Source organism: Mustela lutreola, chromosome 1 (assembly GCF_030435805.1).
Source record: "Mustela lutreola isolate mMusLut2 chromosome 1, mMusLut2.pri, whole genome shotgun sequence".
Lineage (NCBI taxonomy): Eukaryota > Metazoa > Chordata > Mammalia > Carnivora > Mustelidae > Mustela > Mustela lutreola.
The window spans coordinates 231,558,152-231,583,454 of NC_081290.1; the positions used below are offsets into that span (position 1 = coordinate 231,558,152).

At 41.3% G+C, this 25,303-nt stretch overlaps 1 protein-coding gene across 4 annotated transcripts in view; it reads left to right on the forward strand.

Moving 5' to 3' along the window:
- The window catches only part of FAM168A (family with sequence similarity 168 member A), a 242,040-nt gene that overhangs the window by 25,167 nt on the left and 191,570 nt on the right, over positions 1-25,303 (forward strand). Inside the window, exon 1 of one of the 4 annotated variants that reach the window (XM_059133216.1) lies at positions 17,827-18,136. The exons of 1 other annotated variant lie outside the window; for it this stretch is intronic. The gene's annotated coding sequence lies outside the window, so the exon portion shown is untranslated. Of the gene's footprint in view, positions 1-17,826; positions 18,137-25,303 lie in introns of those variants that run through there. 2 more of the 4 variants (XM_059133209.1, XM_059133233.1) reach the window with 2 other exon arrangements.

The window sequence follows — 25,303 nt, forward strand, 5'->3', positions numbered from 1 at the left end:
CTACAATAGACATTTATTGTCTCACATATTATCTGTGGTCAAGGATTTGGAAATGGCCTAACTAGATGGTTCTTACTCAAGGTTCTCATGAAGTTATAGTCAAGACATGAGCTAGGGCTGTGGTCATCCAAAGTCTTGACAGGAAACTTCATGGTTGACAGGAGGTCTCAGTTCTTCATAATGTGGTTCTGTTCTCATGACATGGTAGCCAGCTTTTGCCAGAGCAAGTGATCCAAGAAAGAGTGAGGCAGAAGCCACAATGGTTTTTATTATACAGTCTCAGAAGTCACCCTCTGTCCAGGGTGTGAATACCAGGAGGTTAGAATCATGGGACTCCTGAGTGGCTCAGTTGTTAAGCGTCTGCCTTTGGCTCGGGTCATGATCCCAGGGTCCTGGGAATGAGTTCCACATCGGACTCCCTACTTGGCAGGAAGCCGGCTTCTCCTTGTCCCACTCCCCTTGCTTGTTTCCCCTCTCGCTGTGTGTCTCTCTGTCAAATAAATAAATAAAATCTTAAAAAAAAAAAAAAGAAGGTAAGAATCATGGGGGCCATCTTGGAGGCTGGATAACATAATCTGCCTTTTTTTTTTTTTTAAATTTTATTTATTTATTTAAGAGAAAGCTTGAGCGTGAGAGAGAGAGCATGAGCAGGGGGAGAGGGAGAAGGAGAGGCAGGATCCCCACTAAGAAGGGAGCTTGACGTGGGGCTTCATCCCAGGACCCTGGGATCAGGACCTGAGCCGAAGGCAGATGCCAACCGACTAAGCCATGGAGACACCCCCATAATCTGCCTTTTTGACCCCAATGATTTGTGTCTCTCCTACATGCAAAATACTCTGACCTTCCCCTAAGGCCCTAAAAGTCTCATCCTATCAGGGCATCAACCTGAAATCCTGAATTTTGTCACTTTAATCAAGTTCTGATGAAAACAGGGCTTCTTGGAAGGAGTTCCTTAGCTGTCCTCACCAGGTGCAGTACTGCTTTATCCAAACATTGCAAGTGAGAGACAACAAGTTATCTGTTTTCTACATTATCCAACACACAGGCAGGTCCATGGTAACTGCTGTGGACCCTCCTCCTCACATAGGGAGGAAACAGGCACACAGGAGCCACTGTCTGTAGCAATTCTGAAATCAAGCAGTTCTATGATTTAGATCAGACTTAGGAATACTTCTCTGTGGGTCTTGGTTCTGTCCTCTGAATCATCCTTCCTTATTCATGAAAGGTGACCAGTGTTTGCAGCTGAGGGGTTGTTTCAGCCCATTTCCTAAACTATTGCACACGTTAAGGAATCTACAGTTCTCTTCTCACTTTATATTGTCCCTCTCCCTTTCAAATGTCAGCATTTGAGTTTGTGACACATGGTTTAGACCGAGTTCTTGTAGGGAAAAATGAAATCTGTATTCAGGGAACATTTTAGGAGTTCAGAATGACCAAAACGTTGAGTGTTCCCTGGGTTTCTCTCTGCTAGAATGTCTAAACACATACCCACAGTTTTTCTAGAGCTGTGTGTCAGCCCTCATTTCTGACTGTGTGAACCTCTAAGGCAAGGCCTTTTTCTCAAGAAGAAATAGACAAATCCATTAAGCTGAGCTATTTTAATATAGCTCTCTCAGTAACTGATAGAAATAAAAACATCAATAAAGACACAGGAGATTTGAATAGCATGCTTCAGAATTTTGACCTGATTGACATAATAGAACACTGGATCCAGGGTCCCTGGGTGTCTCAGTGGGTTAAAACCTCTTCCTTTGGCTAAGGTCATGATCCCAGGGTCCTGGGATCGAGCCCCACATCAGGCTCTCTGCTCAGCGGGAGCTGCTTCCTCCCCTCTCTCTTTGCCTGCCTCTCTGCCTATTTGTGATCTCTCTCTGTCAAATAAATAAATAAAATCTTTTTAAAAAAGAACACTGGATCCAATAACTATAGAATACATATTCTTTTCAAGTGCACATTGAATATTTATTGATATGCTCAGCCATAATGTAAGTCTAACCAAATTTCAAAAGGCTAAAATTGTATAGAGTATGTTCAATGACCACAGTTGGGTTACACTAATCATCAAAATCAAAAAGAAAACTAGAAAATTTAAAAATATTTGGAAATTGAATAGCACACTAGTAAATAATCCAAAGGTCAGAAATCACAATAGAAGGTAGAAAATATTTGATTCAAATGGCAATGAAAGTATAATATGTTAAAACTTGTAGAATGTAGTTAAAGCCATGTTTAGAGTGAAATTTGTGGCTTTAAATGAATATATTTCCCAAAAAATGGCTGAAAATAAACTATCTAAATATCTACCTCAAGTAGTTAGGAAAAACATTCAGAAATTAAATACAAATGAACTAAAAGGAAGAAAATAATAACATTGACAGGATAGGTTAATAAAATAGAAAATGAAGATATGGGGGCACCTGGGTGGCTCAGCTGATTAAGTGTCTGCCTTTGGCTCAGGTCATGATCCCAGGGTCCTGGGATGGAGCCCTGCATTAGGCTCCTTGCTCAGTGGGGAGTTTCCCTCTCTCTCTGTGTCTCTGTCCCTACTTGTGCTCTCTCTCTCAAATAAGTAAGTAAAGTCTTAAAAAAAATAAAAAGAACAGAAAAGAAAAGAAAAAGGGGGCACCTGGGTGGCTCAGTCATTTGGCATCTGCCTTTGGCTCAGATCATGATCCCAGGGTCCTGGGATTGAGCCCCGCATGGGGCTCCCTGCTCAATTGTAAGCCTCCTTCTCCCTCTCCCTCTCCCCCCCCCCTTAATTCCCTCTCTTACTGTCTCTCTCTGTCAAATAAATAAATAAAATCTTATTAAAAAAAGAAAAAGAAAATGAAGGCATGAAAGAGAGGTATCAAAGAACCAAAAGTTAATTCTCTGATAAAACTACTAAAATTGAAAAACTTTTGGCTAGACAGATGAAGGACAAAAAGAGGAGACACAATTATCACTTTAGAAATGAAGAATGCCATGACTACAGATCCCATATGAATCAAAAAGACAGTGAGAGGATATTGTAAATAACTATATCCCAACAAACTTGAAATTTGAATGACGTGAACAGATAACTAGAAAAGCACAACCCACCAAAACTGACACAGGAAGAAATAGGAAAACCGAGTAGTCCTATTTCTATTAAAGAAATTGAATTTTTTATTTATAAAAATCTTCTTACGAAGAAAACTCCAGGTCCAGGTGCTTCCAGAGAATATAAAAAGTAGGAATGCTTCTCAACTTATTTTATGTGATCAACATTACCTAGACACAAAAACCTAACAAGGGCATTATAAGGAAGGGAAATTAGAGGCCAAACAAAGATGCAAAGTTCTAAAAAATATATCAGCAAACCAAACCCAAAGATCTAAAAGTAAGATAATACCACACAACCAAGTTGTGTTAACTCCAAGGATATAAAGTTGATTTGACATTTGAAAATTAATCAATAGAACTCTCCACTTTAACAGAATAAAGTTAGGAAAACCATAGGATCGTCTCAAGAGACGTAGAAAAATTTATAAAAGTTACCACCCATTTATGATAAAAACTTTTCAAACAAAGAACAGAAAGGAACTTCCTTCATCTGATAAAGGACACGCACAAAAAAATCCTACATCCAACATCATACTTACTGATGAAATATAAAAGCCTTTCCTCCTGAGATGGAAAAGAGAAAAGTGTGCCCACTACCACCCCTTCTATTCAACATTGTGCTGTCCCTTGTGAAATAACAAAAAGGAGTGTAGAATAAGAAAAAAAATAATTAAAATTATAATTATTTGAGGTCAGGGGCTTGGCTTAATTCTTCTGCTGGGTCCTGGCACAGAGTAAATGTTTGGTTGGTGGGTAATTGTTGAGTGGACAGATGAGCAATGGATGGACAAAAAGAATGTTAAGTAGTGGGGCCCCAAGGCAGGGTCCTATACTACAGGGGCACTGGCCACTACGTAATCAACAGAAAAAATACAACAACAGTGAATTGCACATGGGAAATTTTTTATTGATAAAACAACTTGGTGGAAGAATCAGGGAAATCTTCCTGATATAAAATACAGGTCAGCAAAGTCTTGGCCACTGTGTCCATGTCTTTTTTCTCTCTAGGAGCTTCAGTAGAGAGGTAAAGATATTTGGCTCTGCTTTGACCCTAAAGATTTTAAAAAATCCTTAATTTTTTTAAATTTTAAGGATACTTATTTTATTTTGCTATATTTAAAAAAGATTTATCCACTTATTTTTTTTTAAGATTTTTATTTACTTATTTGACAGAGATCACAAGTAGGCAGAGGGGCAGGCAGAGAGAGAGAGGAGGAAGTAGGCTCCCTACTTGAGGAGAGAGCCCGATGCGGGGCTCAATCCCAGGACCCTGAGATCATGACTTGAGCTGAAGGCAGAAGCTTTAACCCACTGAGCCACCCAGGCGCCCCTATCCACTTATTCGTTAAAAGGATTTTATTTATTTCTTTGAGATAGAGAATGAAACAGAGAACACAAATGGTTGGGGGTACAAAGGGAGAGGGAGAAGCAGGCTCCCCATTGAGCAGTGAGCCCAACGTGGGACTTGATCCCAAGATCCTGGGATCACGACCTGAGCTGAATGCTTAACCAATGGGTCCACTCAGGCACCCATAATTTACTTATTTTAGAGAGAGAGAAGGAGAGAAACAGAGCGCATGGTGGGGAAGTGCTGAGGAAAAGGGAGAGAGAGAGAATCCCAAGCAGACTCCCCCCTTAAGTGCAGAGCTGGAAGGGGGCTCGATCCCACAGCCCCAAGATCATGACCTGAACTGAAATCAAGAGTTGGCCTCTTAACTGACTGAACCACCCAGGAGGGCCAGGAGCCCCTAAAGATTTTTATTTTTAAGTAAAATAAAATTTTACTTACATCCAACGGGGGGCTCAAACTCACAATCTGGAGATCAAGAGTCACATGCTCTACCAACTGAGCCAGCCAGGTGGCCTGCACCTATGGATGCTTTTGTCTTGTATTTATGAATACAGATTTTTTGGTCAAGATTTTATTTATTTATTTATTTGACAGAAAGAGAGAGAGCATGAGCACAAGCTAGTGAAGAAGCAGGCAGAGGGAGAGGTAGAAGCAGGCTCCCCACTGAGCAGGGAGCCTGAGGCAGGGCTCTATCCCTTGACCCTGGGATCATAACCGGAGGTTAATTGTCTGAGCTACCCAGGTGCCCCATGAATACAGATTTTTGATGAAATTATATTGATTACTTTTCACTGAGAAAATATTTCCCAGGACAAATCCCATTAAGTCAGTTCAATACCTTTGATTTTTCTACACAGCTATTAAATCTATTTCCAACCTTTTTATTTTCTCTTAAACTGAGCTATAATTATCTTCATCTGAAAAATAATTTTCTGTATAAATTGCATAATGATGACTTGTGTTATCAGTCAATTTAAAAAAATCCATATCACAGTTTAATAATTATAACTCCTGCCATTGTAAGTTATCTATTGTGGTCATTATTTCTATATTCTATGAAGTTACTTTTCCTGGGATGAGTTTTGCAGATCTACATTTTGTCAAGAAGACTTACTTGATTTTTTCATCAATTTTTAGTCAGGGAGTAATTTTACTGTGTGCAATTTAGATGTTGCCATTTTTATTTTTTCTGTTGATTATATAGTGGGTATGAATCTTACTTCACAAAGTTAGGGAAGTAAAAAATGACATATTTATTCATTTCAAATTAAATAAATTCCAATTCAGAACTTAAATTACATGGGGTTCTTCCCTTGCAAAGGATCCAATCTTTTGAGGAGAAAAATATTTCATGAGCCCCTCCCATGCTTAATGGGTACCTCAGTCTACCATATGCTGTTCCTCCTCCACCTCTAGAGAGTAGGCCACACATACATCCAAGCTCCAGACCTTTCTAGCTCTGGCAATCTCTTCTCTTTCGCTACCCTCAAAGGCATTGGCTCCTTCATGGCCTTTCCAGAAAATAGCCTCCCAAGCCTTCTTGGGTGAGAAGGAGACAGATTTCTTTTTCTGTTAATTCTTTTAGATTAGGATTAAGTATCTCAAGAGCAGTTTAGGAGAAAACAAAATGCCTAGAAGAAAATGTGAGAGCTGGGAGAGATGCATTAGGTGGAGGAGCACAAATTTCTCTTCTTCGAAATTAGTTTTGACTGTCGAAGGGTGATTGCCCACAATATATGAAGACTTTCTAAAATTAGGGAAAAAAGGAACCCCCCTTAAGACCACAATGGGATGGACTAGTGGGTACACCGGTGGTTGGTATTCTTCTCTCAGAACTTTTCCATGTCTTTCATTTCATTAATAACTTGGCATGTCATAGGTATTTGGACAGAGCCTCAGCCTTTGTGGGTACCCTGACTTCTAGGCCTCCCCCTCACCGCCCCCCCCCACCCCACAGGATTTCCTGCCTCAGTCCTGATCTCTCTGTTCTGATTTGCTTACCTAAAGTGTATTCTATGAGAAGTGCCAATATTACTCCATCCTGAAACAACTTCTCTTCTGTTTGATCTTGTCCACTTTGCTATATCCATCCTTGCTACCCATGAGTGCCTCCTGCCAACCTTTCTAGAGATTTTTTCCTTCATAAGGAGCCAAAACAATACAGTTGTAAGCAAAACAAAACAAAATGCAAAATCCTTATCTCTATATAGAGTTGTAGGACTAAAGAGAAATTTACATGAGACTCTTATAACAGCCCTGTAGGGTGTGTATGGATATCCACAATTTGCAGAAAAATGAAATGACTTGCCCAAGATCACACAACCTCTGGGAATGGAGATGGGGAGGAGGATTGGAACTCAATTTTCTCTGGCTTGTCAGTCTCTGCCAGCTGCATCCCATTACCTTTTCAACCCCACACTCCAATAAAAATTCCTATCACAGGGGTACCTGTGGGGCTCAGTGGGTTAGGCCTCTGCCTTCAGCTCAGGTCATGATCCCAGGTTTCTGGGATCAAGCCTTCCATCAGGCGCTCTGCTCAGCAGGGAGCCTGCTTTCTCCTCTTTCCCTCTGCCTGCCTCTCTGCCTACTTGTGGTCCTGTCAAGTAAATAAATAAAATCTTAAAAAAAAATTCCTGTCACAAACACAAGTCCCCAGTCGTTGTCATCACTTCCTACATACTCTACATTCTAGTCCAGTTACTTGGGACAGAGGTTCTTAACCTGGGGCCTGAGAGGCCAGTGGATGATGATCTTGGATGGAAGAGTTAAATTTTTTTTTTAAGTAAGCTTCACACCTTGTGTAGAGTCCAATGTGGGGCTCAAACTCACAACCCTGAGATCAAGACCCCAGCTGAGATCAAGACCTGAGCCAAGATCAAGAGTTGGACACTTAACCAAATGAACTACCTGGGAGAACTACCTTTTATATTCATTAATCATTATAGAAATTAGTTTTTCTTGGGGCGCCTGGGTGGCTCAGTGGGTTGAAGCCTCTGCCTTCGGCTCAGGTCGTGATCCCAGGGTCCTGGGATCGAGCCCCACATCGGGCTGTCTGCTCCGCGGAGAGCCTGCTTCCTCCTCTCTCTCTCTCTCTCTCTCTGCCTGCCTCTCTGCCTACTTGTGATCTCTGTCTGTCAAATGAATAAATAAAATCTTTAAAAAAAAAAAAAAAAGAAATTAGTTTTTCTTTCCACATTGAATATAGGTAACAAACCACAGAAATAGCAGTACCCATGACTTCATCATCAACAGAAATCACAGATGTTCCCCATCACATTACAGTTGTTGCAAAACATCTTGAAATACTGTTTGTGTTTGTTCATCACCACTTGGAAATTGTGCAATTATTAGGCAGTGAGATCTTATTATTTAATTTGTTAATGAATATATGTATTACTTATGAGATTTAAAAATATCTTGATAACTGTATTTCAGTGTAAATGGTTTCCTTTTCTCGTGTTTAAATTATGCACTTAAAATCATTATTTTGAGAGGGGCTTCATAGGCTTCACCAGCCTGCCTAAAGAGTCCAAGGCACAAAAAAGGTTGGGAACCCTTGACCCAAGTTTTCCTGAGCTCAGGGGAGGCTTCCTCTGCCCCCAACATGCTCCTTCACTCTCTGCTGTCTTCATCCTTCACAGTATAATTCGAGAGTTTCTGCTTTGGTAAACTTTCCAAAAGGAACTCAGTCCAGAGTGGGACTTCATAATTGCAGGGCTGATGACCCCTCTCTTGGCCGCTGTTCCATCCAAACCCCCAGCAGCCATTGCAGGAGTTCCTTTGTGGAGCATCCTTATATCTTTGGCAATGCAAGGAGATTTGCTTTGCTTGTGATCCTTTATAGAGTCAGAAGCTGGAGAAGGGTCTTGCTGAGGCTCCAGGTATGAGAACCTTGACTTCTTGGGGGCTCAGGTGACTGTGGACAGCACGGGGCCGGGGAGAGGACCCATCTCTCTTCTTCTGAATGGAATCTGGTGCTTTCCTGGAGCCTGTGGCTGAGCTACGGGAACATCAACATAGGGAACAGGGGAGCTAGGCCAGGGCAGAGAGGTCATGGGGATTACATAAGGAACGTCTTTTGTTCTCTTAGACCTTGAATTTTATGAAATCTTGTCTGTTTGGCACACAGAATCTGATATCATGTCTGGCAAATAGTGGGTACTCAGGAAAAGCCTGATGAATGAATGAATGAATGAATGAATATGAGATTATACCTGTGTGTGTGGGTGAACAGTTGGAAGGGCTTTGTAGGGGCTAAAGTCCTGTGCGAGAATTTATATTCATTCATGTGACAAATATTCCTGAATGATTACTTCATGTCTGGCCCTGTTGCTGTGCTGGGGACATAGCTGTAAACTAGATAAAAATCCTGGAACCTCCTAGAGCTTATAATGTCTTGAGGATAATTTGTAGGTGGTAACCCTGGGCTTCTACTTGACCTCTTGGCCTGGGTTAGGCTTTCCCTCTAGGTTCCTACAGCCCCCTTCTTTCTCCCACTATAGCACTGATCACACTGAGATGTAACTGTTCCCCTAGACTGTGAGCAAAGTTCTGGGGTCAATACTTTAAAGTAGGAGTCAATACCTTATGCTCAGTGAATAATGACTAAGTATACAACACTGTCCATCTTCTTCCATGGGGGTCCATGGCCCCACCCACCCAGAGGAAATTCAGCTTTTCTGGGAATAACAGTACTTTTGTTCTTCCTCTCTTTCTGGAAAGATTTCCCACTTTCTAGTTGAAATGAAAATTGGGAGCTCCTTCTTTTTTTTTTTTAATTTTTTTTATTTTTTTAAAGATTTTATTTATTTATTTTACAGAGAGAAATCACAAGTAGATGGAGAGGCAGGCAGAGAGAGAGAGAGAGAGAGAGGGAAGCAGGCTCCCCGCTGAGCATAGAGCCCGATGCGGGACTCGATCCCAGGACCCTGAGATCATGACCTGAGCCGAAGGCAGCGGCTTAACCCACTGAGCCACCCAGGCGCCCCTGGGAGCTCCTTCTTTTACCTTCCCCCACCATCCAAACATCACCCAAATAAAAAGAAAGAAAAGATCTCTATTGCCCTCCGGACAAGGCAGTTATGAAATTCCTGGGTCAGGCACTGCATGTTCCATGAATTAACTCATTTCACCCTATAAAGGAGATGATATTAGTCACATCCTACAGTAGAAGACATGAAGTTTCAAAGAGGACAAATGATTTTCCCAGTGTTGTAGCCTTTAAGTGACTGAGCTAGGATATGAACCCAGATCTGGTCTCCTTTGTCTGTGCACTTTGTATGACACCAGAATTCTTCCTACTCGTTTGAAGTATGGGCCATCCCAGGAGACACGTCAAGAACCAAGAATTAAAAAGAGAAAGGGAACAGGTTCGAAGACAATGGACATTAACACAAATTTTTCATAGCTGCTGTTAGAATGGACAAATTAAGTGGAACTAATATTTCCCAATATATATAATCTTCTGAATCTATTGGGGGTGTGTCTCAAAATATTTGCTAATTACTTGATTACTTGGCTTTCCAGCTTCACTGCTATATTGGTCTCCTAGGACTACCTTAACAAATTACCGCAAGCTCGTGGTTTCAAACAACAGAAATTTATTCTTTCAGAGTTGAGAGGCCAGATGTCTGAAATCAGGGTGTTAGCAAGGTTGGTTCCTCTGGGAGGCTGAAGGAGAATCCTTCTCTGCCTCCCTTCTTTTTTTTTTTTTTTTTTTTCTTTTTCTTACCTTTGCTTAGTCCATGGGAGTTGCTGGGCTCATGGCCCCCTTCCTCATCTTCAAAGCCAGCCATGGTCTGTCCCTGCCTCCCTTCTTTTAGTGGCTGCGGGTGGTCCTAGGTGTTTCTTAGCTTGGGGCTGTGTGACTAATCTCTGCCTTTCTTTTCTCCTTTCTTTCTTTCTTTCTTTTTTTTTTTTTTAAGATTTTATTTATTTATTTGACAGATAGAGATCACAGGTAGGCAGAGAGGCTGGGGGGTGGGGAGCAGACTCCCTGCTGAGCAGAGAGCCCAATGCGGGGCTCGGTCCCAGGACCCTGGGACCATGACTGGAGCTGAAGGCAGAGGCTTTGACCCACTGAGCCGCCCAGGTGCCCCTCTCTGCCTTTATCTTCACATGGCCTTCCCATTCAGTGTCTCTGTGTCTCAAACCTCTTTTCTCTCACAAAGACAGCTCTGCTCAGTGGATTTAGGGCCCCGCTAAATCCAGGATGGATCTCATCTCATCCTAAGATTTTTAATTTTTTTTTAAATATTAGGCTTTCCCTTTTTTTTTTTAAAGATTTTATTTATTTATTAGGCAGAGAGGCAGACAGAGAGAAAGAGAGGAGGAAGAGGCTCCCCGCTGAGCAGAGAGCCAGACGCTGGGCTCCATCCCAGGACCCCAGGATCACAACCCTAGCCGAAGACAGAGGCTTTAACCCACTGAGCCACCCAGGCACCCCATCATCCTAAGATTTTTAACAGCCAAGATTCTACCTTCTTGTTCTTTCAAGATTTATTTATTTATTATTTTAGAGAAGGCAGAAGGGGCAGGAGAGGGAGAGGGAAGGAGAGAGAATCTCAAACAGATTCCCCCCGCTGATTGAAGGGCCCAGCATGGGGCTTGATCTCACGACCCTGAGATCATGACCTGAGTTGAAATCAAGAGTCTGGTATGAGGGTTAAAACTGGATTATCTTGGGACGCCTGGGTGGCTCAGTTGGTTAGGCAGCTGCCTTCGGCTCGGGTCATGATCCCAGCGTCCTGGGATCGAGTCCCACATCGGGCTCCTTGCTTGGCAGGGAGCCTGCTTCTCCCTCTGCCTCTGCCTGCCATTCTGTCTGCCTGTGCTCGCTCTCTCTCCCTCTCTCTCTGACAAATAAATTAAAAAAAAAAAATTAAAAAAAAACCTTGGTGGGGCGCCTGGGTGGCTCAGTGGATTGGGCCGCTGCCTTCGGCTCGGGTCATGATCTCAGTGTCCTGGGATCGAGCCCCGCATCGGGCTCTTTGCTCGGCGGGAGCCTGCTTCCTCCTCTCTCTCTGCCTGACTCTCCGCCTACTTGTGATCTTTCTCTCTGTCAAATAAATTAATAAAAATCTTTAAAAAAAAAAAAAAAAGAATTAAAAAAAACCCCTGGATTATCTTTTTGGGAGACACAGTTTAACTCACTATAATTGGAATGCTTTTTTGTTTTTTTAAGTTTATGAACTTAAGCGACTTTATGTAAAAAATTATCCTAAACATAAACTTTCCTGCTAATTCTCTTCTGGTCTTTGTCAATAACAACCCTCACTTCAGCTTTTCAGAACCTGCAAAACATCTGGTACCTTAATTCTTTTACCTGCCCTGGGGCGAGGGGTGGTTGTGCAAGGTCAGCCATTTTATGGATAAGAAAACAGGTGTAGGGGCACCTGGGTGGCTCAGTGGGTTAAAGCCTCTGCCTTTGGCTCAGGTCATGATCTCAGGGTCCTGGGATAGAGCCCCATATCGGGCTCCCCCCCCCCCAACTCTCTGCCTACTTGTGATCTCTGTCTGTAAGTAAGTAAATAAAATCTTAAAAAAAGAAAAGAAAAGAAAAGAAAATGGGTGTAGGCGGGCAAGTGATTTCACCTCCAGTCCTGGTTGAGTTAGGATTTGGACCCAGAATGTCAAGGCTCTTTTCTTCAACTGCCTGCTGCTTCACGGAAGTTTCTGTAGCTGTAATTGGTTTGTGAAGATTTATTTATGATTTACCTTTGCCTTAATTTTTTAAAAAAGATTTTATTTATTTATTTGACAGAGAGAGAGATCACAAATAGGCAGAGAGGCAGGCAGAGAGAGAGGGGGAAGCATGCTCCCTGCTGAGTAGAGAGCCCAATGTGGGGCTCGATCCCAGGACCCTGAGATCATGACCTGAGCCGAAGGCAAAGGCTTTAACCCACTGAGCCACACAGGTGCCCCTAAGATTTTATTTTTAAGTGATCTCTACACTGAGTGTGGGGTTCAAACTCATAATCCTGAGATCCTGAGTTGCAGGCTCTACCAATTGAGCCAGCCAGGTGCCTCTAACTGAGTGATGTATTCATTCATTCAATCACTATTTATGAAAGCCTTACACTTGTAGAAACCGAAGGCCGAACTGATTTAGGTGGGCCACAGAGAAGCAGACCACCTTGGTCTTTGTCCTTGAGAATGGTAAACAGACAGTGAACATAAAGTGTGAGCAGTCTATGGGAGCCCAGTAGGCTTCTAACCTAGCCCAGGGGTCAGGAGAGACTTCCTGAAGTCTGACTTGGGTCTTAAAGAATAGATGGGCAGGCTGTAATCTTATTCCTCTATTGGTTGTTAGAATTACATATTTGGATGGTCATTCGACACCCATGTATTGAATGTTATTATGTTATTCATTCTCTAGCACTCTGACAAAGTGCATAACAGGTTCATATAACAGCCTGCATCACAAATGGCAGTAACTTCCACTTGCCCAGGATTTGGTCATTTACACACCATTTTCACACTCCTTGTCTCATTTGCTGTTATAAAAATCTCTTGTTAATATATATTTAAAACCTTTAATTTCCTGTATAATTAACATACAGTATCTATTAATTTCAGGTGTACCATGTAGTCATTCAACGATTCTATGTATTGATCTGTGCTCATCACTGTAAGTGTGCTCTTAATTACCTTCACCTGTTTCATCCATCCCCACCCACCTCCCCTCTGGTAGCCATCAATTTGTTCTCTAGAGTTAAAATCCTGTTTTGTTTGTTTGTTTTGTTTCCTAAATTCCACATACGAGTGAAATCCTTTGGTGTTTATCTTTCTCCGACGGACGTATTTCACTGAGCTTTATACTGTTTAGATCCATCCGTGTTGCTGCAAATGGCAAGATTTCATTCTTTTTTTATGGCTGAGTACTATTCCATTGTATATATATACCACATCTTCTTCATCCATTCATTTATCAATGAATGACATTTATCAATGACACTTGAGCTGCTTCCATATTTTGGTTATTATAAATAATACTGCAATAAACATAGGGGTGCATATGTCTTTTTGAATCAGTGTTTTTATTTTCTTTGAGAAAGTACACAGCAGTGGAATTACTGGATTGTACAGTAATTCTATTTTTAATTTACAGAAGCTCTTTGTGGTTGCTTTGTTTATAGTCCTGTATTTCTCTCATTCGTCTTAGCTAAACTAAAAAATCATTTAATTTTCCATTAAGATGATTGCAAAAGTTAAAAATTAAGTTACATAACTTTGGAACTTATAAACATTCAAATTGTGCTGAGTGTTAAACCAGGACCAGGTTTCTGATCCTAATTTGACTTCTTTTTCTGTCTCTCTGAGTCTCAATTTTCTCTACTAGGAAGTGGGCATGTGAAGGAAATTTAGGCTGAAGGATTAAATGAGATAATGGATCTTAGATGCCAGCACAATACCTGGCTCATTAAAGATTGGTTTTCCTAACATGGTCTCTAATGTCCATTTTTCCTGCAACTCTTTTTTTTTTTTTTTTTTTTAAGATTTTATTTACTTATTTGACAGAGAGAGAGAGAGAGAGAGAAAGAGAGCAGGAACACAAGCAGGGGGAATGGGAGAGGGAAAGCAGGCTTCCCACCAAGCAGGGAGCCTGACATGGGGCTCCATCCCAGGACCTGAGCCAAAGGCAAACGCTTAACAACTGAGGTACCCAGGCAGCTCTTTCCTACAATTTTAAAGCAATTCTTTTTATTTGTTTGTTTGTTTTTTAAGATTTATTTATTTTAGGGACGACTGTGTGGCTCAGTCTGTCAGGCATCTGCCTTTGGCTCAGGTCATGATCCCAGGGTCCTGCGATGGAGCCCCACATCGGGCTCCTGCTTCAGCTGGGAGCCTGCTTCTCCCTCTGCCTGCTTCTCCACCTGCTTGTGCTCTGTCTCTCTCTCTCTCTCTCCCTCTGACAAATAAATAAAATAAAATCTTAAAAAGATTTATTTATTTGAAAGAGAGAAAGAGGGAGCAAGCAGGGAGAGGGGCAGAGGGAGAGAGAGAATCCTGATGCAGATTCCCTGCTGAGCATGGATCCCAACATGGGGCTTGGTCCCAGAAGCCTGAGATCATGACCTGAGCCGAAATCAGGAGTGGGCTGCTTAATCAACTGAGCCACCCAGGCAACCCTAAAGCAATTCTTAAAGTAATAGTCCAGCTCACACATGTGTCAATGCTCTTAAAGAGATGCTCTGAGAGAAAAAGAGAGCTCAAACAGACTCATTAACATAGCTGATACAAAACCATCTCACAATCCCAATTAATCAGATAGTAATAGGCAAAGGTTAGCATTTTGACACTGTCATTTTGTTCCTGAGTTTGTTTGGGTTGGGTTGCAGAGGAAAAAAAAAATAGATGTGGTAGAAATAATGAGCACAAAATAAAACTGAAAATGGCTAAAACTACATGTGGTAAAAATTTATTATGGATGGAAAAGCAAACTGAATGATCCCATCTTCGTTGGTAATATTAAACATTGCAAAGTTGACCCCAGGGGAAATTCCACTTGGTGGAAATAATCGACACAAAATAAAAATGACAGTGGTTCAAATCTCTTCCAGGAAAAGGTGGAATTGGTGGAAATAATGACTAGAAACTTCAAAATAGCTGAAGGAATAATCAGTAAAAATAGATAAAGTTAAAAAATAATTGATGAATCTAACCTTTCTTATAAAATTAATAGAAAAAATATATCTTGATGAAAATTCAATAAAGAAAAAAATTCAGAAAAATCAGAAATTGTTTTTGCTATATGGAAAGTTTATCAAGGGCTAAAATTGACTTAAGAGTTGATTCCTGAAATACTTTAATAATTTCATTAATAATGGTATAATTCTGAGTAAATAGTTTACCTGCCAACACTTGGCAGGGTTTTGGAGACAGAATCCTTCAATTAGATGAAGGTTTTGGACTATAAATGCCACTTTACAGTCTTCAAAGCACTTTTAAACTCATTGCTTTATTCGAGTCTTCTAATAAACTTTTGAGGTGACAGGGCAGGAATCATTCCTTCCAATTTACAGATGTAAACACCGAGATTCAGAAAAGTTAAGAGACTTACTAAAGGTCACCCAGCATGTTCATAGCAAGGTCTGATTTATCATCTGATTCCCAGATTCCTAGTCTGGTAAACTTCCTCATACCTAGGCCTCTAAATCTAATAATGCTTTACTTGCTCGCCAGATTAGATCCCTTCTAATTCTGATCTTCACCTAGTCCCCATTTTGCGCCAGTAGGAGAAGTGGAAAAAAGGAGGAGAGGGAGTAAAGAGAGAAGAGGGCGTGGCCAACGCAACACTTAGAGAGAGGAAGGGACTTGCCGGTCACATAGTCAACATATCATAGGTACTTTTCTCATTCTCAGAAAAGGGAGCAGAGGGGCTAGGATTTTTTTGGGGGGGGGGTGTGTGTGGGTGGACTGGTATTTTAAGGCTGGGCTAATAGGTTGAAAAATGAGATAGGCAGTTTGAAAATGACAGTGCCTGATATACTTGGGGAAAGTGAGTCATGAGGAATAGGAGTGTAACTAGAGTAGAGTAGGTGGAGTGAAGCTGAAGAGATTGGCTGCAGCAGGGGCTGTGGACCGCATTAACCTCTGATATAGGAAAGCTGGCCTTTCTCAGGTAGGCCTGCTGTTCTCTAGTGGGCTGGCTAGTGAAGCTTGAATGTTTTGGTCTTCAGAACATCAAGGAATAATGACTTATAAAATCTAAAAATACTGTAATTGGATATAGGATTTATGCTACATCAGAGATTGTCTGATGCCATATTCCATTATGTTAGGAGAGCTGGACACAGAAGGCGGCAAATTATGTTTTTAAGTATAAGACTTACTTATTCAGTCTATAGACAATGTTTTCTTTAAGTAGAGCTTTGCAGACCCTTTACAATAACTCTGTTCCTCCCTCCTCACTCCCCATCTCCACAGAGATATTTGGCCCACAGATTAAAACCAGTGCTATAAGATTTCAGATACAAGGAAGATCAATGTGCCTAAAATATGTTCTAGGGAAGGTAGGACTTTGGCTTGAGTTTCAAGAATGAAGAGAAAAGGAGGAAATGGCTGTGGAAAGAAAGACCAGAAGGAGGAAAATTTTGAGAATAGACAATGAAAATAGAGAACGTTCTTTGTACTGATTTAACGGTCTTTTATAAATTGTAAGTTACCACCATTATTTGTTTTAATAGTGGAACTGTTGAGCTCACAGAAAAACCAGAAAGGCCTCATCCTGAAGCACCACTGAGGGCAATAGGAACCCATGATAAGCTTTTTAGGCAGCAAAGTATGGTTGCTGGATTTGGAAATTACATTTTTTGAAAATAGTCTTATAACTTAAACTATGTGATCTTTTTAAACAATTCAGGCAGTAAGATAATGAAAATTACTTGAAACCTGACACCCTTTGCTTCAAGATAATCACTAATGATATTTTGAGGAACCTCTTTCCTAAAATCCCTCTATGCTTATAGAACATCCTCTCACACATCACATAAATTATACCATTTTAAACGTTTTGTAATCAATTTGTTTCCCTCAAGAATAAATTGTGAATAGCTTTTCGTGTCAATAAATAGATCTATACCATTATTTTGAACAGCTGCTTACTACTGCATTGTTTGTATATATAATTTAACTAGCCCTTATTGACGGACATTTACATTACCCCTGTAATCAGCAATCCCATATAACCACCTTGTGCATTCATCTTTCCTAAAATGTTTCATTCTCTTTTTAAGGTAAAAATTGGAAAGTAATGGAGCAGGGTCAAATCTTCTTTTCACATTTGGATTTCAGTTGCCAAACTGTCCTCTGAATTGCAGGGAGACCAGGAAGAACCTGCTGCATTAGTTCTGGTGTGACAGTGGCAACGGGGATGGCGAAGAGAATACAGACTCAGGTGATCTATCCCATCTAGGCCTCTTCTCAGTGGGTTGGCATATTCCCACCCTTTTTCTTCTCTTTCACTTATTTTTCTTAACATGGAGGAAGAACTGAGAACTGCATCTCCCAGCATTTCGCAGGCACCACACCCCCTGGGAACTGTAGTACCGCGTTTTGAGAAGGGTCGGGAAGAAGGGCGGGAGACTGTGGGGCATGCTGGGAAATGTAGTCCAGCAGGGACGAAGCCGGGGATGTATGTTCGAGCGTAAAGAGGTTGGTGACGCTGCAAACATTGCTACTTGGAGAAGAGGGCACTTAACTTTCCTCACAAGTGGTCTCTGAGCCGACAAAAGCCGCCAGCGGATGGTGGATTTTACTTCATTGTCCGCAACCAGGAAGGGTTCGGCCCCTCGGTATAAGGCGCGCGGCTGCCAGCACAGGCCGCGCAGGCCACGCGCGGGCCGGAGCAGGGCATGCTGGGAATTGTGGTCCCGGCGCGCTGAGGCTGTGGGACGTGTCGCGGCGCCGCGCAGGCTCCTCCTTCCCCGCCCTTCTTAGCGGTCCCCCGCCCCCTCCCTCCGCCTCCTCCTCCCTCTCCCTCGCCCGCAGCCGAGCGCCCCTCCCCCCACCCGTCGGGCTCTTCGTCGGCTACTGCAGAGGATTCAGAGCCGAGTCTGAGGAGGAGGCTCCCGTTCCCTGCGCGCCATCCGCCACCTTACTGGACTCGGGCGAGGGAGCGAGAGCGTCGCCACTGTAGCCTCCAGAGAAGACAAGGGCATCGCCGCCTCCGCCGTCGTCTTCGCCTGCAGCGGCTAGCCGGTGAGAAGACCGCCCCCTCCTCCCCCGGTCCGCTCTCCTGGAGCCTGGGCCGGTACTTATGGAGAATGAGAGTGGGGGCTGCTGAGACCCCGCGCGGGTTGGGGGAAGGGGGTTGAGGCTGCGATGGAACGGCGGGTTGGCAGGGGAGACTTGCCCTGGTGCGGGGCTGGGGGTGGGGTGAGGGTGGGACCCAAGCAGGTTGGGGGGGGGGCGACAAGGGAAGGGGACTTTTAATAGCGATTGACCCGATATGGGACAGGAGCGTGAGATTGGGAGGTGGGGGTGGAATTTGGGATGGTTTTGGGCGAGATGGATGATGAGAGTGGAGTGGGATGGCTTTTAATGGGGGAGGGGACTGAATGAGGGTGATGGATTTGGGGTTGGCTTAGAGCAGTTGACAGCTTGGGATCCAGCCGGGGTGCAGGGTAGGGGGATGATTTCAATACACAGTGGGATTGCAGGTTTGGATAGGACCCTGGGGGAGGGGTGTTAATTCATGAGAGTGGAATTTGGGGTGTACTTAGAGCAGACTGATGGAGGTGGTAGAGCTGGGAGTAAGGGGCTTGGCACCGGTTGAGACCTGAGCTGGAAGTGGGCGTTTGCCATCTCTGGGTGGTGGGATTTGTGGAGACTTATGGAATAACGTGGGTTAGGAGAACAGAGGAGTAGAATTTAGGGTTTTTCTGGGGAATGCTCATGGAGGTTGGAATAGGAGCTGGTGGGGGTGGGACTTTCGGTGAGAGGAGTGTGATGGTGAGCTGGCAGGAGGGGGGTAAATTAGAAGTTAGGCCCAAAATGGTCAGGCAGAGATTGAAATTGGAGATGGGTACAGGAGATGGGATTTAGGGTGATTTTAGAACGACTGGAAAAGGCATGGTGGCTCCTTGGGTGCAGGCTTGAGGCAGAGGGCTCAGAAGACGCTGCTGGGCTATACTCACTGAAAGAATAGTGGTAGGTGGTGAACAAGGTTGGGGGATGGTATCTTAAAGAAAATGTCCCTTGGCCGAGGTGGCAGAGGGAGTTTTGGAGAAGCAGTGCCTGAGATGAACTCATAGAACTGCAGAGGTGGTTGCTGATAGTAAGGTGGCAAAGAGGCTATTTAACGAGTGAGAAACCTTGAGTTGCAGGTATGGATGGAGCAGGGAGGATGGAGTGGGGCAGTGAGCAGGGCTGGGAAGAGGTGCACTGGATGATTCTAGAGAGGAAGGATTCTGATGTCCTCCAAGAGAAACAGGGGGTCAGGGGTTGGACTTAAATGGACAGCTTTGGAGGCTGTGGTTAGGGGAGGAACAGTAATCAGAGGGGACTTTGCAAGGGACAGAGAAGGTGCATTAAAGACTCTTTCCTAGAGAACGTCTTAAGCTGTTATTTCAGTCTTTTTGTTTCATTTGTATTAATATTATTAGTAAATCAACCCTAAGGGTAAAGTTAAGAGGGGCTTCAGTTAAAGCAGAATTAAGCAGGGGAGGGTGTTTTCTATTCATTTATTATAAAAAGAAAGTTTGGGGAAAAAAACCTACTCTTGAACTAAAGGTGGAGAAGATAAAACTGGAACGTGATAGATAATCTTTCTGTAGGATGTCTCTGCCTTCTCTTTTCTGCCGTCCCTTTGGTGCATTTAAAAATTAGTCCTGGAATTTGGAATTAAATAAATTTGATGAGCTTGAGGTATTTAAGGGAGCATTCTTTGCTGGAGAACCCATGAATGACACTGAAAAATATGAGGCTGAATTTATTTTCTAGTCAGGCAATGTGCACGTATGTAGAAAGAGCTTAGGCCTCCCTCCCACCTTAAAATTGATTGTCTGAAGACTCCATTTATTGGTGTCCTGGTTTGCAAGGCAATTAGGCCCATCATTGTATTGCAGGCTAATAATCCTGAGATGAATCTTGGCACCACTGCTTTATGTAAACATAGAGAAGACAGGAAATATGGAAATGTCATAAATATTCATTGGTGAAATGGTTTGGTATTGATGGAGTTTTTCATTTGATTCTCTTTTTGGCATTACTCGATAAGATTTAAAATAATTGGACTATATTTCTATAGATCGAATTTTCTTCTAAAGGAATTCAGGTGGTCAGAATTCTGTCAGATGTGGATAAATAAAGCATGTAGAATCATTTTTATTTTTTTTTTAAGGGTTGGTATTGATATAGGCACATTGCATTAACTGCAGCAACAATGTCTCCATCTATTCATCAATTTTCTTTAAAGCTTCATGATATGTTTATTCTTATGACCTATTAGTAATGCTGGAAGGTAAAGGGGTGTGACTGGGGGAAACAGCTTTAGGGATCCAATTTTCTGCACTTAATTGCATTAACTATGATATGTTAAACATGAAGTGGCTGTTGATTAGAGCTCAGACTGAGAAAACATGGGGAGGGATATAAAGAGGATAAAACTGGCATCAACAGGATCAAATGATTCTGTTTTTGTTCAGGCTTCAGAGTTCAGCTTGTAAACAAGTCATTTTCTTTGGTTTGACAGTGGAGCACATAAAAATGCCCAAAATTTAGGATTTTTTTTTTTTTTGTAGTTCCAAAATAGGCAGAATGATGGAAGGTTGGCCTTATCCTTGGAATTGAAAGTGTTTATTATAAGGAAGCTTTATTATAATAAAGACCAGGTTTGAGCAGTTACCTGTAATTTGATGAGAGTGTAATCTAACTAATGCAAGTATTTCTCATAACTTTACTCTGGGGTCCAGACATTGCTTTTGTGGATCTGCAGGCTTGAGCTAGAGGTGAGATATTTATATTAAAGTTCTGGCTTTTGAAAGCTCAAAATGAAAACTAATCGCTTAGGAGAAATGTCTTAGTGGATTTTTTCTTCCTTCACAGCTATGGGCACCTCTACAGTGGAAATGTATATAAAGTGTTTGTTTGATTCTTCTGATGTTCTGGTAAGGAGAGAACAGGAGGTACTGGTAGACAGGTTCCTTGGTAATGAATGGCCTGTGAATTTAGAGGTGGAGAGTCCTGAGTTCAAATTTCCCATTCCACTACTTGATAGCTAAGTGATTTCAGTGAAGTCATTAAAAACCTTTCATACTTAGTGGTAATGGTTGCACAACATTGTGAATGTACCTACTTCTCCTGAATTGTACACTTAAATATGGTTGAAATAGTAAAAACAAAAACTTCTATACTTTGCAAGGCTGTCAAGGGAAACAACTCAGTTTATGCCCTAAAATAACCTTATGACCTGAAAACCTTATATATATGAACTATTTGTTCAGTGTTTATTTACTTATTACCTGCTAAATGTCAGGGGAGATGAAAATGAACAAAAAACAGTTGTCAAGGAGTTTTCATTGTTGGGAGAGAGATGATTTAAATATAGTGAGAGAAGTGAGGCATAACTAATGTGGTTAAAGGTGTGGATTCTGAAGTGGGTCCACCTTCCACTGCTAGCTGTGTGACCTTAGGCACAATGGTCTTATCTATAAAGTGGGCATTAAGAGAATAATTTCATAGGATTGTTTTGAGGATTTAACAAAATAATCCATGGAAAGTATTTAACACTGTGGGTTGGTTACATAGTACACATTAAAAAATATTGTTGCCATTATTATGAGATAGGAAGATATTAGAATGTGCATTGCCTTGTATATCGTTCCATTGAGTTTTTGGTATTATGTTCTATAATTTATTAAAGGATTACTTTGGATTATCATCTCACAGTTTATTTGGATATTTTCATGTTTACATATTTGCATATTTGTAGTTTAGGAACTTTATTTTATTTTTTTTTAAAGATTTTATTTATTTATTTGACAAGAGAGATCACAAGTAGGCAGAGAGGCAGGCTGAGAGAGAGAGGGAAGCAGGCTCCCTGCGGAGCAAGAGCCCGATGCTGGGCTCTATCCCAGGACCCTGAGATCATGACTTGAGCTGAAGGCAGAGGCTTTAACCCACTGAGCCACCCAGGTGCCCCATAGTGTAGGAACTTTAATCAGTAAAGTACTAAACATATGTCTTAGCTGTTGGCTTCCTCGTCTATAAAATAAGAAGAAAAACTGCTTTGAGGGTTTAAATGACTTGCTTAAGGTTACACAGTAAGTGGAAGAGTCTGGGCTACAGCTCCCAAATTCTGATTTCTTAACTCTGTATCTTTTTAAATTGTGAATTAAACCGTATTTATAAAGTGCATATAACCTACATCTTTAAGGAATGGAACAAATTGAAGATGGATGTTTTTCCTGTTCGGCTTAAAAAGGAAATCTGTAGTACCTTTAAAGCCTCTTGTGATTCCCTGCCTGATTGAATGTCTCTCCATTTTTCTTCCTCATAAGTAACCACTTCCCTGAATTTTGTGTGAATCATTCACTTTCTTGTCTTCATTTTTTATAGTTTTACCAAAACAAGTGCATATTCTAAACAATATATATTTTTTTACCTTTGCAACTTTATATAAATAGAATCATAGTGTAAGTATTCTTTTGTGACTTGCTTTATTTTTATCTATTATTATTATTTTTTTTTTTGCAAGAGGTTTATTTATTTGAGAGAGAGAGAGAACGCGCACTAGCAGAGAGGAAGGGCAGGGGGAGAGAAATGTGGGACTCAATCCCAGGACTCCAGGATTATGACCTGAGCTCAAGGCAGGTGGTAACTGACTGAGCCACCCAGGTGCCCCAATTTTTATCTATTATTTTTTAATTTTAAAGGAGCTTTATTTCTTCCACCATTAAAATAGCATATACACATGGTACAACTTGGAAATTATAAAAAGTAAAAGGAGGGATTCCTGGGTGGCTCAGTTGTTAAGCGTCTGCCTTTAGCTTGGGTCATGATCCCAGGGTCCCGGGATTGAGCCCCACATTAGGCTCCCTGCTTGGTAGGGAGCCTGCTTCTCCTTCTCCCACTCCTCCTGCTTGTGTTCCCTCTCTTGCTGTGTCTCTGTCAAATAAATAAATGAATATAATCTTGAAAAAAATAAGTAAAAGGAGGCAAAATTATTTTCTATAATCCCATTATCAATACTTATTTATATGTATGTGTAAATAAAAAAATAAATACACATATCAGTCGATGTATGTGTACACATACATACACACACACAGGCATAGTCTAGATAGCACGAGGAAGCCAGTTTGCATTTATGGCTAATCAGATTATCCAGATGTGGGTCAATCATACTTGGAAATAGGAATGGGAGGGGGTAAATAGCAGCCTTTGTGAGCTGTGAAACAGCACTTTCTTAGAGCTTTTACCTCATTGACAGTTCTTTATTTACTAAATACTAATTCTTTGTTTTATCACCTTAGCACTTCATTTCATACTTTGATAAGTTACTTAACTCTTTGGATCAGAATTTTTGTGCGTTTTTTTGTGCCTAGTACATTGATCCTTTCCTGTTTGTCCAGGAGGGTCTGTCATCTGATGTACAGAGAGAACCATGAATAGGAAGTCATCACTTATACATACCAGAATTTAGCAACATAAACACCGAGAAATTTAGGAGTTTTATTTAGGTGATTTATGAAATCCAAATTCATTAATAGTCTGTTGGAGCTTCAGTTTACTTATCTGTAAAATGGGTTTCAAATGAGATAATAAATGTGAAAATACCTTTTAAACTATAAAGGATTATATAAATGTTAGGGTTTTTTTTTTCCCCTCAAAATTGAAATCCCCATGCAGAGGTACAAAGCTTGTTATGTTTGGTTTATTACTTTTCTGAAAGGTTCTTCTTGGAGGCAGGAGTATATGGACAGTTCACAATTTCTCCCTTGAGACTTGAAAATTGTTGGGGCAGAGAAGGGGCTAGAAGACTTTCTCCTGGTTAATTTATGGGACATGGTTCTGCTATAACTGTGCTGCCATCTCAAAATGAAATAATTGAGGCTGTATTAAAGTGGAGAATGCAGTATACAATGTTTGCTCTTCATTTTCCTGACAAAACTCAGTTTTCTACCTGTAACTTATTAACAAGATAGGGTAGTAAAGTGAGGTAAATTATCTGTGCATGTGCAGAAGGGAGATAATACTCCATTGTTGATTTGTCCTATGGGTTAAACGAGGTAAGAAGGACAGAGAACCTGGAACCTTGACTGGCACATGTATAATTGGTACTTAATATGGTAGCTATGACTATTATTTTTATTTTACTTTTGAATTGTTTAAATTTATGAATTGTTTAAATTTTTCTGTAGGCTGTTCTTTTGTTATTCAGTGTTTTCCTGGGCTGTATCTCCTCACACTCATTTTATATTATTTTAATATTATCACAAGTAAAGCAGAACAAAAACCTAAATCCACAACTGCAGTACATTCCAAGGCCAAAGAGCTAGTAGTCTTGTCTGCGGCAGATATGTTTAAGACATCTGTCCAACAGATAACATACTGAGTTATTATTAGATGGCAGTGAAGAAGTACTGGAAATATGGCATACAAAAATTAAATTTCCCTGCTCTTAAGGAATTTATAGTCAGTTTTTTTTGGAAGATGGACATGCCACACATTGCCATAGCATAGCTTAGTAGGATAAGTGCTATAGTGGGGGCATGAACAAGGGGCAGGGAGGATGGTGGTGGTTGTGGCCTGATCTGCCAGGGGGAGCAGGGAAGAGAGAGGTGCTTGAAGGAGTTAATGCTTGAGGTGAGACTTGAAGGAGATTTGGATGTGTTGCGAAGGAGAGCTTAAGAAAGGTTCATGAAGTCAAACCACAATCTTGATTGTTCCCTCCCAGTGTTCTTGTAGGTCTTGGTCTGTACCCCTTTTTAAGGTCTTTCTAACATGCATACCTACTGTAAGACCAAATAAGCAAATCCCCAAATATACTGTGCTGTCATGCTCCTGTTCTTTCTGTATTCTATTTCTTTTACCTGGAAAGCCCTCTTCTACTGAATTTCTTAATCTTTACTTTGTCTATTAGACAAGTTATACTAATGAATACGTTTTTTGGTTTTTGTTCTTTCCAGTGTTGTTCTTTCCATAGCAAGAAGAGATTTTTGAAGCTATTGAAACTAGCTGGTATTTAAGAAGAAATCTTTATTGTTTTTGCTCTCTTAGTAAATGTTGATATTCCTTAGGGTTGGTTCCTTGGCTCACTGGACTTTTTTTTTTTTTTTTTAAATATTTTATTTATTTATTTGACAGAGAGCACAAGTAGGCAGAGAGAGGGGGGTGGAAGCAGGCTCCCCACTGAGCAGAGAG